Here is a 17,500-nt window from a genome sequence, read left to right as displayed (position 1 = left end):
ACTTGCCCGCGTGAGGCACGCGCGCCGAGGCCCAAGCGGGAAGCTGTGCCCCGTCCGAGTCAGACTCGGTCGTTGCAGCCCGCCAGTCTCGCGCTACGGCCAGGATGCGGAGTTGGATCGACACTGGTGGGAGCCGGGGGGTCGAAGGGGTTCCGGCCGCCCCGCCGTTGTCAGCGCCGCTGTCACCCAGACGGGAAGCTGCGCCCCGTCCAAGTCAGACTCGGTCGGTGCGGCCCGCTGTGGCCAGCTGGCAACTAGCTACGGAAGGGTACCGGCGCTCCCGACGAACCCGCCGGGGTGGCTGGTGACCAACGCTGCGTTCGGCGCTTATTGCTGCGACCGGGAGGGAAGCTGCGCCCCGTCCGAGTCAGACTCGGTCGTTGCCGCCCCCCCGAGCCCGTACGCCTCTCGCGGAAGGTCATACGCCACCGGCGGCACGAAAGACGCCTCCCGGGAAAGGCTATTCGGATAGTCGAGCAGAGTTGCGACAACACATTCCGCGGTGCCGTCTGGTTAGGCAAGGGTTTGAGAAACAGCATTCGCGGTAGACCGGCGCGGCCGGCGGACGCCCACGCGGCGTGCCGCAATCGGATCGCGCGCTCGGCCTCCGTTGATTTCCTCTAGGTGGGTGATTCGGGGCGTCTCGGTCTCGCTGCCGTACGGTCGCGCCAAGGCCTGCGGGGGCGGCGCGTAGCGCACGCTCTCGCGGCGGCCGAGGCGCTAGAGTGCGACCCGCAAGTGGGGAGGAACCGTCCACCCAACGCCGGCGCGAGCCGGGGCCGGTGGGGGCCCTACCAAGGCGGGTCAAGAGTGCCAGTCGGTCAGTTCGGGAGAAGGGGTGGGTACTCGGAGGCCCGCCGGGAGCAGACCGGGGTCCGGAAGCTGAGGGGGGTGAAGGACGGCGGCCGGGAGCAGACGGCCGTCCCCGGGAGGGGGTGTTCGTTCACGTGCGGACGCCGGGAGTAGGCGGCCGTCACGCGATTCTGCCAACCGTTCCAACCGGCCTGTGTTTAAGGAGGCGGCCGGTCCTCCGTCCTTGGATGGATAACATTCGCAGATTTTCGCCCGGCCGGTGGTTTAAGGAGGCGGCCGGTCCTCCCTCCTTGGATGTATAACATTCGCAGATTTTCGCCCGGCCGGTGGTTTAAGGAGGCGGCCGGTCCTCCCTCCTTGGATGTATAACATTCGCAGATTTTCGCCCGGCCTATGTTTAGTGAGGCGGCCGGTTCCCTCCTTCCTTTCTTGGATGTATAACATTCGCAGATTTTCGCCCGGCCTATGTTTAGTGAGGCGGCCGGTTCCCTCCTTCCTTTCTTGGATGTATAACATTCGCAGATTTTCGCCCGGCCTATGTTTAGTGAGGCGGCCGGTTCCCTCCTTCCTTTCTTGGATGTATAACATTCGCAGATTTTCGCCCGGCCTATGTTTAGTGAGGCGGCCGGTTCCCTCCTTCCTTTCTTGGATGTATAACATTCGCAGATTTTCGCCCGGCCTATGTTTAGTGAGGCGGCCGGTTCCCTCCTTCCTTTCTTGGATGTATAACATTCGCAGATTTTCGCCCGCCGGGAGCAGACGGGGGTCCGGAAGGTGAGGGGGTGAAGGACGGCGGTCGGGAGCAGACGGCCGTCCCCGGGAGGGGGTATTCGTTCACGTGCGGACGCCGGGAGCAGGCGGCCGTCACGCAATTCTGCCAACCGTTCCCACCGGCCTGTGTTTAAGGAGGCGGCCAGTCCTCCACGAGAAGAATTCTGCCAAACGTTTCACCGGCCTGTGTTTAAGGAGGCGGCCGGTCCTCCCCGTCGTTCCGCCGGCCTGTGTTTAAGGAGGCGGCCGGTCCTCCACGAGAAGAATTCTGCCAACGTTCCACCGGCCTGTGTTTAAGGAGGCGGCCGGTCCTCCCCGTCGTTCCGCCGGCCTGTGTTTAAGGAGGCGGCCGGTCCTCCACGAGAAGAATTCTGCCAACGTTCCACCGGCCTGTGTTTAAGGAGGCGGCCAGTCCTCCCCGTCGTTCCGCCGGCCTGTGTTTAAGGAGGCGGCCGGTCCTCCACGAGAAGAATTCTGCCAACGTTCCACCGGCCTGTGTTTAAGGAGGCGGCCGGTCCTCCCCGTCGTTCAGCCGGCCTGTGTTTAAGGAGGCGGCCGGTCCTCCACGAGAAGAATTCTGCCAACGTTCCACCGGCCTGTGTTTAAGGAGGCGGCCGGTCCTCCCCGTCGTTCCGCCGGCCTGTGTTTAAGGAGGCGGCCGGTCCTCCACGAGAAGAATTCTGCCAAACGTTCCACCGGCCTGTGTTTAAGGAGGCGGCCGGTCCTCCCCGTCGTTCCGCCGGCTTGTGTCTAAGGAGGCGGCCGGTCCTCCACGAGAAGAATTCTGCCAAACGTTCCACCGGCCTGTGTTTAAGGAGGCGGCCGGTCCTCCCCGTCGTTCCGCCGGCCTGTGTTTAAGGAGGCGGCCGGTCCTCCACTATTCCTTCCTTGGATGGAAAGCATGTAGCACTTTGAAAATTTTCGAGCACTGTGACACTTTGAAAATTTTCGAGAGTTTTTGTACTTAGAAACATTTTCGCTCTTGCACTTCCAGAGTGCTTTGCGGTAGCTCCTAGGTTCGCTGTCCGAGCATGTGAACACTTTTTGGGGGGGAACACATCGCTAGAGACACCAGCCGCCTGGTTCTCGGGGCCAAAACTTGTGTTCCCCACACTCGTTCTGACTATATTTTGCGATTTGGGGGTAAAGGTAATGAGTACAGTGACTAGGGGGACCAACTCATCGTACTCTGGCGCACCAACAGACCAAAGCTGGTACTGCACCTACCCCTGGTACCCCAACGCCTGGTACCTGAAGGGCGAGAGGCTGATTTTGCGCTATTTGCGGCCGACCGGGGAACCAGCGCGGAGCGGACAATTTACGGCGAAAGAGCCGTTGGCACTTAGAAATTTTTCGCCAAAGTTGGCGCGAGCTCCAGAAGGAGAGGCTGATTTTTCGCTATTTGCGGCCGACCGCGGAACCAGCGCGGAGCGGACACTTTACGGCGCAAGAGCCGTTGGCACTCAGAAATTTTTCGCCAAAGTTGGCGCGAGCTCCAGAAGGAGAGGCTGATTTTTCGCCATTTGTGGCCGACCGAGGGAACCAGCCAAAGCGGACACTTTACGGCGCAAGAGCCGTTGGCACTTAGAAATTTTTCGCCAAAGTTGGCGCGAGCTCCAGAAGGAGAGGCTGATTTTTCGCTATTTGCGGCCGACCGAGGGAACCAGCCAAAGCGGACACTTTACGGCGCAAGAGCCGTTGGCACTTAGAAATTTTTCGCCAAAGTTGGCGCGAGCTCCAGAAGGAGAAGCTGATTTTTCGCCATTTGTGGCCGACCGAGGGAACCAGCCAAAGCGGACACATTACGGCGCAAGAACCGTTGGCACTTCGAAAATATTCGCCAAAGTTGGCGCTAGCTCCAGAAGGAGAGGCTGATTTTTCGCCATTTGTGGCCGACCGAGGGAACCAGCCAAAGCGGACACTTTACGGCGCAAGAGCCGTTGGGACTTAGAAATTTTTCACCAAAGTTGGCGCGAGCTCCAGAAGGAGAGGCTGATTTTTCGCCATTTGTGGCCGACAGAGGGAACCAGCCAAAGCAGACACATTACGGCGCAAGAGCCGTTGGCACTTAGAAAATATTCGCCAAAGTTGGCGCGAGCTCCAGAAGGAGAGGCTGATTTTTCGCCATTTGTGGCCGACCGAGGGAACCAGCCAAAGCGGACACTTTACGGCGCAAGAGCCGTTGGCACTTAGAAATTTTTCGCCAAAGTTGGCGCGAGCTCCAGAAGGAGAAGCTGATTTTTCGCCATTTGTGGCCGACCGAGGGAACCAGCCAAAGCGGACACATTACGGCGCAAGAGCCGTTGGCACTTAGAAAATATTCGCCAAAGTTGGCGCGAGCTCCAGAAGGAGAGGCTGATTTTTCGACATTTGTGGCCGACCGAGGGAACCAGCCAAAGCGGACACATTACGGCGCAAGAGCCGTTGGCACTTAGAAAATATTCGCCAAAGTTGGCGCGAGCTCCAGAAGGAGAGGCTGATTTTTCGACATTTGTGGCCGACCGAGGGAACCAGCCAAAGCGGACACTTTACGGCGCAAGAGCCGTTGGCACTTAGAAATTTTTCGCCAAAGTTGGCGCGAGCTCCAGAAGGAGAGGCTGATTTTTCGCCATTTGTGGCCGACCGAGGGAACCAGCCAAAGCGGACACATTACGGCGCAAGAGCCGTTGGCACTTAGAAAATATTCGCCAAAGTTGGCGCGAGCTCCAGAAGGAGAGGCTGATTTTTCGCTATTTGCGGCCGACCGAGGGAACCAGCCAAAGCGGACACTTTACGGCGCAAGAGCCGTTGGCACTTAGAAATTTTTTGCCAAAGTTGGCGCGAGCTCCAGAAGGAGAAGCTGATTTTTCGCCATTTGTGGCCGACCGAGGGAACCAGCCAAAGCGGACACATTACGGCGCAAGAGCCGTTGGCACTTAGAAATTTTTCGCCAAAGTTGGCGCGAGCTCCAGAAGGAGAGGCTGATTTTTCGCCATTTGTGGCCGACCGAGGGAACCAGCCAAAGCGGACACATTACGGCGCAAGAGCCGTTGGCACTTAGAAAATATTCGCCAAAGTTGGCGCGAGCTCCAGAAGGAGAGGCTGATTTTTCGCCATTTGTGGCCGACCGAGGGAACCAGCCAAAGCGGACACTTTACGGCGCAAGAGCCGTTGGCACTTAAAAAATATTCGCCAAAGTTGGCGCGAGCTCCAGAAGGAGAGGCTGATTTTTCGCCATTTGTGGCCGACCGAGGGAACCAGCCAAAGCGGACACATTACGGCGCAAGAGCCGTTGGCACTTAGAAAATATTCGCCAAAGTTGGCGCGAGCTCCAGAAGGAGAGGCTGATTTTTCGCCATTTGTGGCCGACCGAGGGAACCAGCCAAAGCGGACACATTACGGCGCAAGAGCCGTTGGCACTTAGAAATTTTTCGCCAAAGTTGGCGCTATGGGGGCCTTCCCCCTCGCTTTTTACGCCCGAGGAGGCTTATGCTGACTCATTCGCATCGACTATTTAGGAAAATCTGAGATAAATATCATTTGCTGCAACACGGCACCGTGTTCCAAATTATTATGCAAATTGTATTTAAGTGTCATAAAGATTACATTTTTTGTTTTTCAATTGAACTCATGGACGGTATTCTGTGTCTGTGTCTGAAATCAATCTCAGACACCTGTGATAGTCTGCCAGGTGAGCCCAATTGAGGAAAAACTATTTAAGCTTGGCGTTCCACATCTCCGGTCTCTTTTTCATCTGGAACAAGCAACAAGCAACATGGGAAAGAAAAAGGATCTCTCTGCTGTCGAAAAGCGTGAAATCGTTCAATGCCTTGGACAAGGTATGAAGACCTTCGACATTTCACGAAAACTTAAGCGTGACCATCGAACTGTAAAGACATTTGTCGCTGATTCGGAGCACACGCGGGTTCGTGCAGATAAAGGCACAACGAGGAAGATTTCTGCAAGACAAAAACATCGAATCAAGAGGGCGGCTGCTAACATGCCACTACAGACGAGCAAACAGATATTCGACGCTGCTGGTGCCTGTGAAGTCCCACGAACGTCGAGGTGTAGGATCCTCCAGAGTCTTGCAGCTATGCGGAAACCCTCCATTCGGCCACCCCTAAACAACGCGAACAAGCAGAAACGGCTGCAGTGGGCCCAGGATTACATGAAGACTAATTTTCAGACAGTCCTGTTCACTGATGAGTGCCGTGCAACCTTGGATGGTCCAGGTAGGGGTTTTTAAGTTTTTCCTTGCCCTTTTGGGAGCTTAAGATCAGGGGATGCTTTGAGAATAATTGTCAATTTCTGTCTATGTGAAGCCCTTTGAGACTGCTTGTGATTTAGGGCTATACAAATAAACTTGATTTGACTTGACTTTACAGATGGATGGAGTCGTGGATGGTTGGTGGACGGCCACCATAGCCCAACAAGGCTGCGGCGTCAGCAAGGAGGTGGCGGAGTCATGTTTTGGGCCGGAATCATGGGGAGAGAGCTGCTTGGCCCCTTTAGGGTCCCTGAAGGCGTGAAAATGACGTCTGTAAAGTATGTGGAGTTTCTGACTAACCACTTTCGTCCATGGTACAACAGGAAGAACCGTGCTTTCCGTAGCAAAATCATCTTCATGCATGACAATGCACCATCTCATGCTACAAGAAATACCTCAGCGTCTTTGGCTGCTATGGGACTAAAAGGAGAGCAACTGATGGTGTGGCCCCCATCCTCCCCTGACCTCAATCCTATTGAAAACTTTTGGAGCATCGTCAAGCAAAAGATCTACGAGGGTGGGAGGCAGTTCACTTCCAAACAGCAGCTCTGGGAGGCTATTCTGACATCCTGCAAAGAAATTCAACCAGAAACTGTCCAAAAACTCACAAGATCAATGGATGCAAGGATTGTGAAGCTGCTATTAAATAAAGGGTCCTATGTTAAAATGTAACTTGTTTGTTTTTTATTGAAATAAAGGGTCCTATGTTAAAATGTAACTTGTTTGTTTTTTATTGAAATAGCTTTTGATTTCAGTAAATATGACCTCCTAATGCTGTAAATTCTAAAGATGAGCATTTCAGTTCATAAAAACCTATAGAATGTTATAAAACTCTGTTATGCGTAATAATTTGGAACAGTGCATTTTAAGTTTTTTATTTTTGAAAAATTCTGTTATCATTCGGAGGTTTGTTCAATAACATTAGAATTCATTAAACTAATGGTTGATGACTTGAAAATTATGCTGACTCATTTTGCATCGACTATTTAGGAAAATCTGAGATAAATATCACTTGCATAATAATTTGGAACACGGTGTACAAGTAAACGACACAATATAAAAACAAGAAGGCACAAACTATAAATAAAAAGAATGATGAATAAATAATAAATAAACAAATAACACAATAAATAAATAAATAAATAAATAAATAAATAAGAGGAGCAAAACGGAGCAAGTGTGCATGCAGCAGACAGTCAGAATGTAGCGCAAAAGTACAGGACGCTACGCAGAAAGGGGGAGAGAGTTCAGGATCCTAACAGCCTGGAGTATGAAGCTGTTGTTGAGTCTGGTGGTGCGGGAGCGCAGGCTCCTCTTCCCAGAGGGCAGAAGCTCAAACAAAGAGTGAGCGGGGTGACTCACATCACTCACAATCCTGGTCGCCTTGCGTGGAGATGGGAGATGTAAATGTCTTTGAAGGAGGGGAGTGAAGCACCAATAATCTTACCAGCCATGTTCACTATGCGCTGCAGGGCCTTCAAGTTGTAGTCAGTGCAGCCGCCAACCCAAACAGCAATACAGCTGAAGAGGACGCTTTCAATGGTGCCACGGTAAAATGTAGTCATGACGGCCGGAGGAGCGCTCGCTCGCCTGAGTTTCCGCAGGAAGTACAGGCGGCGCTGGGCCTTCTTCGCCAGTGATGCGGTGTTGGTGGACCAGGAGAGATCCTCACTGATGTGCACCCCCAGGAACCTGGCGCTGCTCACTCTCTCCACCACAGCACCGTCAATGGTCAGCGGCAGGTGTTGGGTGTGACCCTTCCGGAAGTCAACAACAACCTCCTTGGTCTTGTCGACGTTCAGCAGGAGGTTGTTGTCCCTGCACCACGTGGTCAGAAGGTCAACCTCCAGCCTGTACTGAGTCTCGTCTCCCTTGGTGATGAGACCCACCAGAGTCGTGTCATCAGCAAACTTCACTATGCGGTTGTCGTTGTGGGTTGCAATGCAGTCATGCGTCAGGAGGGTGAAGAGTAGCGGACTGAGCATGCAGCCTTGGGGGGCCCCTGTCATCAGCGTGATGCTGGCGGAGATCTTGTCACCAACACGTACCACCTGTGGCCTCTGACAGAGGAAGTCCAGTAGCCAGTTGCAGAGGTAGGTACTGAGGCCCAGCTTGTCAAGTTTGCTGATGAGACGTTGTGGCACAATGGTGTTGAAGGCAGAACTGAAGTCCACAAACAGCAATCTCACATACGAGTCCCTTCTCTCCAGGTGGGTGAGGGCCGAGTGGAGGGCAGAGCAAATGGCATCCTCAGAGGACCGCTTGGCTCGGTACGCAAACTGGAAGGGGTCAATGGTGGGGGGGGAGAACGGAACGAATGTGCTCCATGACAAGCCGCTCAAAGCACTTCATGATGATGGGCGTAAGTGCCACGGGGCGGTAGTCATTGAAGCAGGACGGAGCGGGTTTCTTCGGCACACGTACAATGGTGGCAGCTTTGAAACACGACGGGCCGATTGCCTGCTGCAGGGAAGTGTTAAAGATGTCTGTGAAGACATCCGTCAGCTCACCAGCGCAGTCCTTCAGCGCTCGACCCGGGATGTTGTCAGGGCCCGCCGCCTTACGGATGTTGATAGCGGCAAGCGCCCTCCTCACGCTGTCGGCGGAGAGGCACAGGGGCAGCTCGTGTGAAGGGGGAGTGGCCTTCAGCGGGAAAGTGCTGTTCTGAGCGTCGAAGCGAGCAAAGAAGCGGATAAGGTCATTGAGCAGACGGAAGTCCCCTTCACAGCTCTGCGGTGCGGGCTTGTAGTCCGTGATGGTCTGAATGCCCTGCCAAAGGCTCCGTGCGTCCGTGCTGTCCTTGAAGTGGGCGGTAATTGTTCAAGAGAACGCCCTCTTTGCTTCTTTGATGCCCCGGGACAGCCCCCGTCAGCCATGGCTTCCGGTTATCCCGAGTGACGATGGATTTTGAGTGAGTCACATCATCAATGCACTTCCTGATGTAGAAGGAAACAGAGTCAGTAAACTCCTCAATGTCTGTCCGATCGTCGCATGTGGCAGCCCTCCTAAACATGTCCCAGTCAGTAGAGCCAAAGCAGTCACGAAGCGCCTCAGAGGCACCCTCAGGCCACACCCGTACCCGCTTTCGAACCGGTCTGGATGCTCTCACCATTTGTCTGTATGCGGGCAAAAGCATAACAGTGATATGGTCAGAAAGGCCAAGATTCATACATTTATACATTCGTGTGTAAATGGTACATCAATATTACTGTCAGGTTTATTTCAATGACTGAATAACTATTAAGAGAAGAGCAAAAGCAAACAAACCACAAGTGAGACAGAATATTAAGTCTTTTCTCGCAAGGAGAACGATAGAGAGAGGAAACTCGGTTACAATCTCCATCAATTCTGAGTTCTCCCTCCACGTTCTGCAAACACAGCATCCACATGCCCTCCTCCTTGTTACCGGGGACTTCAACCATGCCTCTCCTTCATCCACGCTTCCAACTTTCAGCCAATATGTCACCTGCAGTACCAGAGGAAATAAAACACTGGACCTCTTTTATGCCAACCTTAAGGAGGCATATACATCATCCCCCCTCCCCCCCCTTGGAAGATCTGATCACGATCTGATCCACCTTCTCCCCCTGTATCAGCCTCTGGTGCACAGGCAACCAGCAGTCACCCACACCAGACAGATCTGGTCTGAAGAATCTCTGGAGACTCTTCAGGACTGTTTTGAGACCACGATGTGGGACGTGTTCTGTGAGGACTACGGGGACGACATCGACGGTCTCACCAGCTGCGTCACGGACTACATTAACTTTTGTGTAGACTCCACCATACCCACCAAAACAGTCAGAATTTTTGCAAACAGCAAACCTTGGATCACCCCTGAGATCAAAGACCTGCTCAGGGACAAAAGGAGGGTCTTTAAATCGGGAGACAGGGACCTGCTGAAAACGGTGCAGAGGGACTTGAGGAAGAAGATCAGGGAGGGGAAGAGCAACTACAGGAGGAGGATGGAAGACCAACTGCAGCGGGACGACATCAGCGGGGTCTGGAGGAGCCTGAACACCATCTCAGGACGTAGCAACTCCAGACCTGCGCTGGACAGGGATCAGGAGTGGGTGAATGACCTGAACCGGTTCTTCAACCGGTTTGAACAAACATCCACTCCTCCCCCCACCCACCCAGCCCTGCTGCAACTTTCCCCGACTGGAGCCTCTTCTGCTCCGAGGACTCTCACCTCAACCCCGCCCCCTGCTACACCCCCTCCAAGACCCCCCAGCCCATTCTCAACTCCACCGAACCCACCAACCATCCCCCCTGCAGCCCACCCCACCCCACCCACCACCCCACCACCCAGCATGGTGCTCTCCACAGCCCAGGTGGAGAGAGGACTGGCCAGGCTCAAGGTGAAGAAGGCGACGGGTCCAGATGGCATCACCTCCAGGCTGCTCAGATCCTGCTCCGGGCAACTGTGCGGGATCGTGGAGCACATATTCAACCTGAGCCTGAGGCTGCACAGGGTACCACAGCTGTGGAAGACGTCCTGCGTGGTACCAGTGCCCAAGTCATCTCGCCCCAGTGACTTCAACCACTACCGGCCGGTGGCCCTGACATCCCACCTGGCGAAGACCCTGGAGAGGCTGGTCCTCCACCACCTGCGCCCCCTGGTGAGCTCCTCCGCCGACCCCCTGCAGTTCGCCTACCGGCCGAGCATCGGGGTTGAGGACGCCGTCATCTTCCTCATGCAGAGGTCCCTGGCTCACCTGGAGCGGGCTGGAAGCACTGTGAGGATCATGTTTTATGATTTCTCCAGTGCCTTCAACACCATCCAGCCAGAACTGCTGGGGAACAAACTGCACCATGCTGGAGCCTGCCAGCAGCTGACATCATGGGTCCTGGACTTCCTCACAAACAGACCGCAGTTTGTGAGGACAGGAGGCCGTGTGTCTGACACGGTGGTCTGCAGCACAGGAGCTCCACAGGGGACCGTCCTGGCCCCCCTCCTCTTCACCATCTACACAGCTGACTTCACCCACCAAACATCAACCTGCCACCTCCAGAAGTTCTCGGATGACTCCGCCATCGTTGGTCTCATTAACAACGGAGACGAGACGGAGTACCGAGAACTGAATCACAGATTCGGGGACTGGTGCCGGCGGAACCGCCTCCAGATTAACCCTGGGAAAACGAAAGAAGCTGATTAGCAAAAAAATGTAGTGTGGTGTGAATTAGCACTTCATTGTCGGCCCGTGACCCCCGCAGAGTTTGTCCATCTGTTCTTCTCCAGTTGTTGGCCGAGTCGTCCGCGAATGAGATCAGATAACTTCTATTGCCGCTTTCCTGTGGAACAATGCAACTAGACCTTTGCTAGACTTTATCTACTTAGTAAATTAACACGCAATAACAAGAGTGACTTGTCCTAAACACTTGAACAAGACTTAAGTAAATATGGGATAACTTGTACGCAGCCACTTCAAACTGTGTTTAACACTTAATAAAGAAAAACAGTTCTGATCAACAACAATCTATGAACCAAACCTACAGTTAACTAAAAGGAATGGAGTTTCTTTCAACCAAATAAGAACATTTCGCCTATGCAAATAAGCTCTGCTCATTGTTAGTGAAGGCCTCTTACAGGAACAAAAACACACAGATAACATAAGGACAGGAAGGACACATATGGCTGACAGGGATCAAAAGACTTCCCTGTCACTAAAGAGGACGAACCTAGATAAAAGGAAAGTCATAAACTCGTAAAGACAAGGCCTCCAGGCAGAGGCGTAGCCAAGTCGGGGCGAGCCGGGGAGGCGCCCCGGTTAGGACTCCCTGCGCCCCGGTTGCAAAAAATCGAGCTTTTTCGATTCTTCATTTTCATGCCGTTTTTTTTCCTTTCGGTCTCGCGCGAATGAGCTCCAGCTGGAGGTCCGCAAAAAAGTCCATAATCTGTTAAAAATGCTTAGCCGCGTCCCTGGAAGCCAAATCGGGCGTGAAAAGTTAGGCGGAACGGCTCTGGAGCTCCACCTGGAAATCCTCAAAAAGCTCCATAACCTGTTAAAAATGCTTAGCCGCGGCCATGGAAGCCCAATCGGGCGTAAAAAGTTAGGCGGAGCGGCCCTGGAGCTCCAGCCGGAAGTCCGCAAAAAGCTCCATAATCTGTTAAAAATGCTTAGCCGCGGCCCTGGAAGCCCAATCGGGCGTAAAAAGTTAGGCGGAACGGCCCTGGAGCTCCACATGGAAGTCCTCAAAAAGCTCCATAATCTGTTAAAAATGCTTAGCCGGGTCCCTGGAAGCCCAATCGGGCGTAAAAGGTTAGGCGGAACGGCCCTGGAGCTCCACATGGAAGTGCTCAAAAAGCTCCATAATCTGTTAAAAATGCTTAGCCGGGTCCCTGGAAGCCCAAACGGGCGTAGAAGGTTAGGCGGAACGGCCCTGGAGCGCCACCTGGAGGTCCGCAAAAACCTCCATAATCGGTTAAAAATGCTTAGCCGGGTCCCTGGAAGCCCAATCGGGCGTAAAAGGTTAGGCGGAACGGCCCTGGAGCTCCACCTGGAGGTCCGCAAAAACCTCCATAATCGGTTAAAAATGCTTAGCCGCGTCCCTGGAAGCCAAATCGGGTGTGAAAAGTTAGGCGGAACGGCTCTGGAGCTCCACCTGGAAGTCCTCAAAAAGCTCCATAACCTGTTAAAAATGCTTAGCCGCGGCCCTGGAAGCCCAATCGGGCGTAAAAAGTTAGGCGGAGCGGCCCTGGAGCTCCAGCCGGAAGTCCGCAAAAAGTTCCATAATCTGTTAAAAATGCTTAGCCGCGGCCCTGGAAGCCCAATCGGGCGTAAAAAATTAGGCGGAACGGCCCTGGAGCTCCACATGGAAGTCCTCAAAAAGCTCCATAATCTGTTAAAAATGCTTAGCCGCGGCCCTGGAAGCCCAATCGGGCGTAAAAAGTTAGGCGGAGCGGCCCTGGAGCTCCAGCCGGAAGTCCGCAAAAAGTTCCATAATCTGTTAAAAATGCTTAGCCGCGGCCCTGGAAGCCCAATCGGGCGTAAAAAATTAGGCGGAACGGCCCTGGAGCTCCACATGGAAGTCCTCAAAAAGCTCCATAATCTGTTAAAAATGCTTAGCCAGGTCCCTGGAAGCCTAAACGGGCGTAAAAAGTTAGGCGGAATGGCTCTGGAGCTCCACATGGAAGTCCTCAAAAAGCTCCATAACCTGTCAAAAATACTTAGCCGCGGCCCTGGAAGCCAAATCGGGCGTAAAAAGTTAGGCGGAACGGCCCTGGAGCTCCACCTGGAGGTCCGCAAAAACCTCCATAATATGTTAAGAATGCTTAGCCGCGGCCCTGGAAGCCCAATCGGGCGTAAAAAGTTAGGCGGAGCGGCCCTGGAGATCCAGCCGGAAGTCCGCAAAAAGCTCCATAATCTGTTAAAAATGCTTAGCCGCGGCCCTGGAAGCCCAAACGGGCGTAGAAGGTTAGGCGGAACGGCCCTGGAGCGCCACCTGGAGGTCCGCAAAAACTTCCATAATCGGTTAAAAATGCTTAGCCGCGGCCCTGGAAGCCCAATCGGGTGTAAAAAGTTAGGCGGAACGGCCCTGGAGCTCCACATAGAAGTCCTCAAAAAGGTCCATAATCTGTTAAAAATTCTTAACCGGGTCCCTGGAAGCCCAATCGGGCGTAAAAAGTTAGGCAGAACGGCTCTGGAGCTCCACCTGGAAGTCCTCAAAAAGCTCCATAACCTGTTAAAAATGCTTAGCCGCGGCCCTGGAAGCCCAATCGGGCGTAAAAGGTTAGGCGGAGCGGCCCTGGAGCTCCAGCCGGAAGTCCGCAAAAAGCTCCATAATCTGTTAAAAATGCTTAGCCGCAGCCCTGGAAGCCCAATCGGGCGTAAAAAAATAGGCGGAGCGGCCCTGGAGCTCCAGCCGGAAGTCCGCAAAAAGCTCCATAATCTGTTAAAAATGCTTAGCCACGGCCCTGGAAGCCCAATCGGGCGTAAAACGTTAGGCGGAACGGCCCTGGAGCTCCACATGGAAGTCCTCAAAAAGCTCCATAATCTATTAAAAATGCTTAGCCGGGTCCCTGGAAGCCCAATCGGGCGTAAAAGGTTAGGCGGAACGGCCCTGGAGCTCCACCTGGAGGTCCGCAAAAACCTCCATAATCGGTTAAAAATGCTTAGCCGCGTCCCTGGAAGCCAAATCGGGTGTGAAAAGTTAGGCGGAACGGCTCTGGAGCTCCACCTGGAAGTCCTCAAAAAGCTCCATAACCTGTTAAAAATGCTTAGCCGCGGCCCCGGAAGCCCAATCGGGCGTAAAAAGTTAGGCGGAGCGGCCCTGGAGCTCCAGCCGGAAGTCCGCAAAAAGTTCCATAATCTGTTAAAAATGCTTAGCCGCGGCCCTGGAAGCCCAATCGGGCGTAAAAAATTAGGCGGAACGGCCCTGGAGCTCCACATGGAAGTCCTCAAAAAGCTCCATAATCTGTTAAAAATGCTTAGCCGCGGCCCTGGAAGCCCAATCGGGCGTAAAAAGTTAGGCGGAGCGGCCCTGGAGCTCCAGCCGGAAGTCCGCAAAAAGTTCCATAATCTGTTAAAAATGCTTAGCCGCGGCCCTGGAAGCCCAATCGGGCGTAAAAAATTAGGCGGAACGGCCCTGGAGCTCCACATGGAAGTCCTCAAAAAGCTCCATAATCTGTTAAAAATGCTTAGCCAGGTCCCTGGAAGCCTAAACGGGCGTAAAAAGTTAGGCGGAATGGCTCTGGAGCTCCACATGGAAGTCCTCAAAAAGCTCCATAACCTGTCAAAAATACTTAGCCGCGGCCCTGGAAGCCAAATCGGGCGTAAAAAGTTAGGCGGAACGGCCCTGGAGCTCCACCTGGAGGTCCGCAAAAACCTCCATAATATGTTAAGAATGCTTAGCCGCGGCCCTGGAAGCCCAATCGGGCGTAAAAAGTTAGGCGGAGCGGCCCTGGAGATCCAGCCGGAAGTCCGCAAAAAGCTCCATAATCTGTTAAAAATGCTTAGCCGCGGCCCTGGAAGCCCAATCGGGCGAAAAAGTTAGGCGGAATAGCCTTGGAGCTCCACAAAAACCTCCATAATCGGTTAAAAATGCTTAGCCGCGGCCCTGGAAGCCCAATCGGGCGTAAAAAGTTAGGCGGAACGGCCCTGGAGCTCCACATGGAAGTCCTCAAAAAGCTCCATAATCTGTTAAAAATGCTTAGCCGGGTCCCTGGAAGCCCAATCGGGCGTAAAAGGTTAGGCGGAACGGCCCTGGAGCTCCACATGGAAGTGCTCAAAAAGCTCCATAATCTGTTAAAAATGCTTAGCCGGGTCCCTGGAAGCCCAAACGGGCGTAGAAGGTTAGGCGGAACGGCCCTGGAGCGCCACCTGGAGGTCCGCAAAAACTTCCATAATCGGTTAAAAATGCTTAGCCGCGGCCCTGGAAGCCCAATCGGGTGTAAAAAGTTAGGCGGAACGGCCCTGGAGCTCCACATAGAAGTCCTCAAAAAGGTCCATAATCTGTTAAAAATTCTTAACCGGGTCCCTGGAAGCCCAATCGGGCGTAAAAAGTTAGGCAGAACGGCTCTGGAGCTCCACCTGGAAGTCCTCAAAAAGCTCCATAACCTGTTAAAAATGCTTAGCCGCGGCCCTGGAAGCCCAATCGGGCGTAAAAGGTTAGGCGGAGCGGCCCTGGAGCTCCAGCCGGAAGTCCGCAAAAAGCTCCATAATCTGTTAAAAATGCTTAGCCGCAGCCCTGGAAGCCCAATCGGGCGTAAAAAAATAGGCGGAGCGGCCCTGGAGCTCCAGCCGGAAGTCCGCAAAAAGCTCCATAATCTGTTAAAAATGCTTAGCCACGGCCCTGGAAGCCCAATCGGGCGTAAAACGTTAGGCGGAACGGCCCTGGAGCTCCACATGGAAGTCCTCAAAAAGCTCCATAATCTATTAAAAATGCTTAGCCGGGTCCCTGGAAGCCCAATCGGGCGTAAAAGGTTAGGCGGAACGGCCCTGGAGCTCCACCTGGAGGTCCGCAAAAACCTCCATAATCGGTTAAAAATGCTTAGCCGCGTCCCTGGAAGCCAAATCGGGTGTGAAAAGTTAGGCGGAACGGCTCTGGAGCTCCACCTGGAAGTCCTCAAAAAGCTCCATAACCTGTTAAAAATGCTTAGCCGCGGCCCTGGAAGCCCAATCGGGCGTAAAAAGTTAGGCGGAGCGGCCCTGGAGCTCCAGCCGGAAGTCCGCAAAAAGTTCCATAATCTGTTAAAAATGCTTAGCCGCGGCCCTGGAAGCCCAATCGGGCGTAAAAAATTAGGCGGAACGGCCCTGGAGCTCCACATGGAAGTCCTCAAAAAGCTCCATAATCTGTTAAAAATGCTTAGCCGGGTCCCTGGAAGCCCAATCGGGCGTAAAAAGTTAGGCGGAACGGCCCTGGAGCTCCACATGGAAGTCCGCAAAAACCTCCATAATCGGTAAAAAATGCTTAGCCGGGTCCCTGGAAGCCCAATCGGGCGTAAAAGGTTAGGCGGAACGGCCCTGGAGCTCCACATGGAAGTCCCAAAAAAGCTCCATAATTGGTTAAAAAGTCTTAGCCGCGTCCCTGGAAGCCTAATCGGGCGTAAAAAGTTAGGCGGAAGGGCCGGGAGCTCCAGCTGGAGGTCCCAAAAAAGCTCCATAATCGGTTAAAAATGCTTAGCCGCGTCCCTGAAAGCGTAATCGGGCTTAAAAAGCTAGGCGGAACGGCCCCGGAGCTCCACCTGGAGGTCCCAAAAAAGCTCCATAATCTGTTAAAAATGCTTAGCCGCGTCCCTGGAAACATAATCGGGCGTAAAAAGTTAGGCGGAACGGCCCTGGAGCTCCAGCTGGAAGTCCTCAAAAAGCTCCATAATTGGTTAGAAATGCTAAGCCGCGGCCCTGGAAGCCTAATCAGGCGTAAAAAATTAGGCGGAACGGCCCCCCGAGGACTGGCCGGAGCTCCCAGCGGGCCGTCGAAAATGCTTAGCCGAGGCTCTGGAAGCCTCGCCGGGCATCGCTCGCGGCAGCCGGGGTAGCTCTTAGGTACCAGGGGCAAGCGCTCAGGTACCAGGGGCGAGCGCTCAGGTACCAGGGGTAAGCTCTGATGCAGTACCAGCTTTGGTCTGTTGGTGCGCCAGAGTACGATGAGTTGGTCCCCCTAGTTACTGTACTCATCCCCTTTACCCCCTCATCGCAAAATATAGTCGGCACGTATATGCAGAAGACTTTTTTTTTCTTTTTGAAAATTTTTCTAAGTGCCAGCGGATGCTGGCACACGAACTGTCCTAGCTACAACGGTTCCCCGGTCGGACAGCGACGGACAAAAAGCGGTCCTGGAGGTCCAATCAAATTTTGCGAATATTTTCTAAGTGTCACAGAGGGCTGACACGCAATCTATCCGAGGCGCGCTGGTTCCCTGGTCGGATCCGAATGGCGAAAATTCGGCCTCTCCAACACGGAGGTCGGTGAGAATTTCAGAATATTTTCTAAGTGCGAGCGTGGGCTTCCGCACAAGCTGTCCGAGTGGCGACGATTCCCCGGTCGGCCCCGAATGGCGAAAATTTGGCCTCTCCACCACGGAAGTCGGTGAGAATTTCAGAATATTTTCTAGTAAGTGCGAGCGTGGGCTGCCGCACAAGCTGTCCGAGTGGCGACGGTTCCCCGGTCGGCCCCGAATGGCGAAAATTCGGCCTCTCCACCACGGAAGTCGGTGAGAATTTCTGAA

At 53.7% G+C, this 17,500-nt stretch overlaps 1 long non-coding RNA gene across 1 annotated transcript in view; it reads right to left on the bottom strand.

Annotated features, from left to right (window-relative positions):
* Positions 1-17,500, bottom strand: part of LOC133163184 (uncharacterized) — a 268,250-nt gene that overhangs the window by 53,338 nt on the left and 197,412 nt on the right. The gene's annotated exons all lie outside the window — the stretch shown is intronic.

This window comes from Syngnathus typhle, linkage group LG1, assembly GCF_033458585.1.
Source record: "Syngnathus typhle isolate RoL2023-S1 ecotype Sweden linkage group LG1, RoL_Styp_1.0, whole genome shotgun sequence".
Taxonomy (NCBI): domain Eukaryota; kingdom Metazoa; phylum Chordata; class Actinopteri; order Syngnathiformes; family Syngnathidae; genus Syngnathus; species Syngnathus typhle.
Note: the sequence above shows the minus strand (reverse complement) of the source record. Positions and strands in the feature narration are given on the sequence as shown.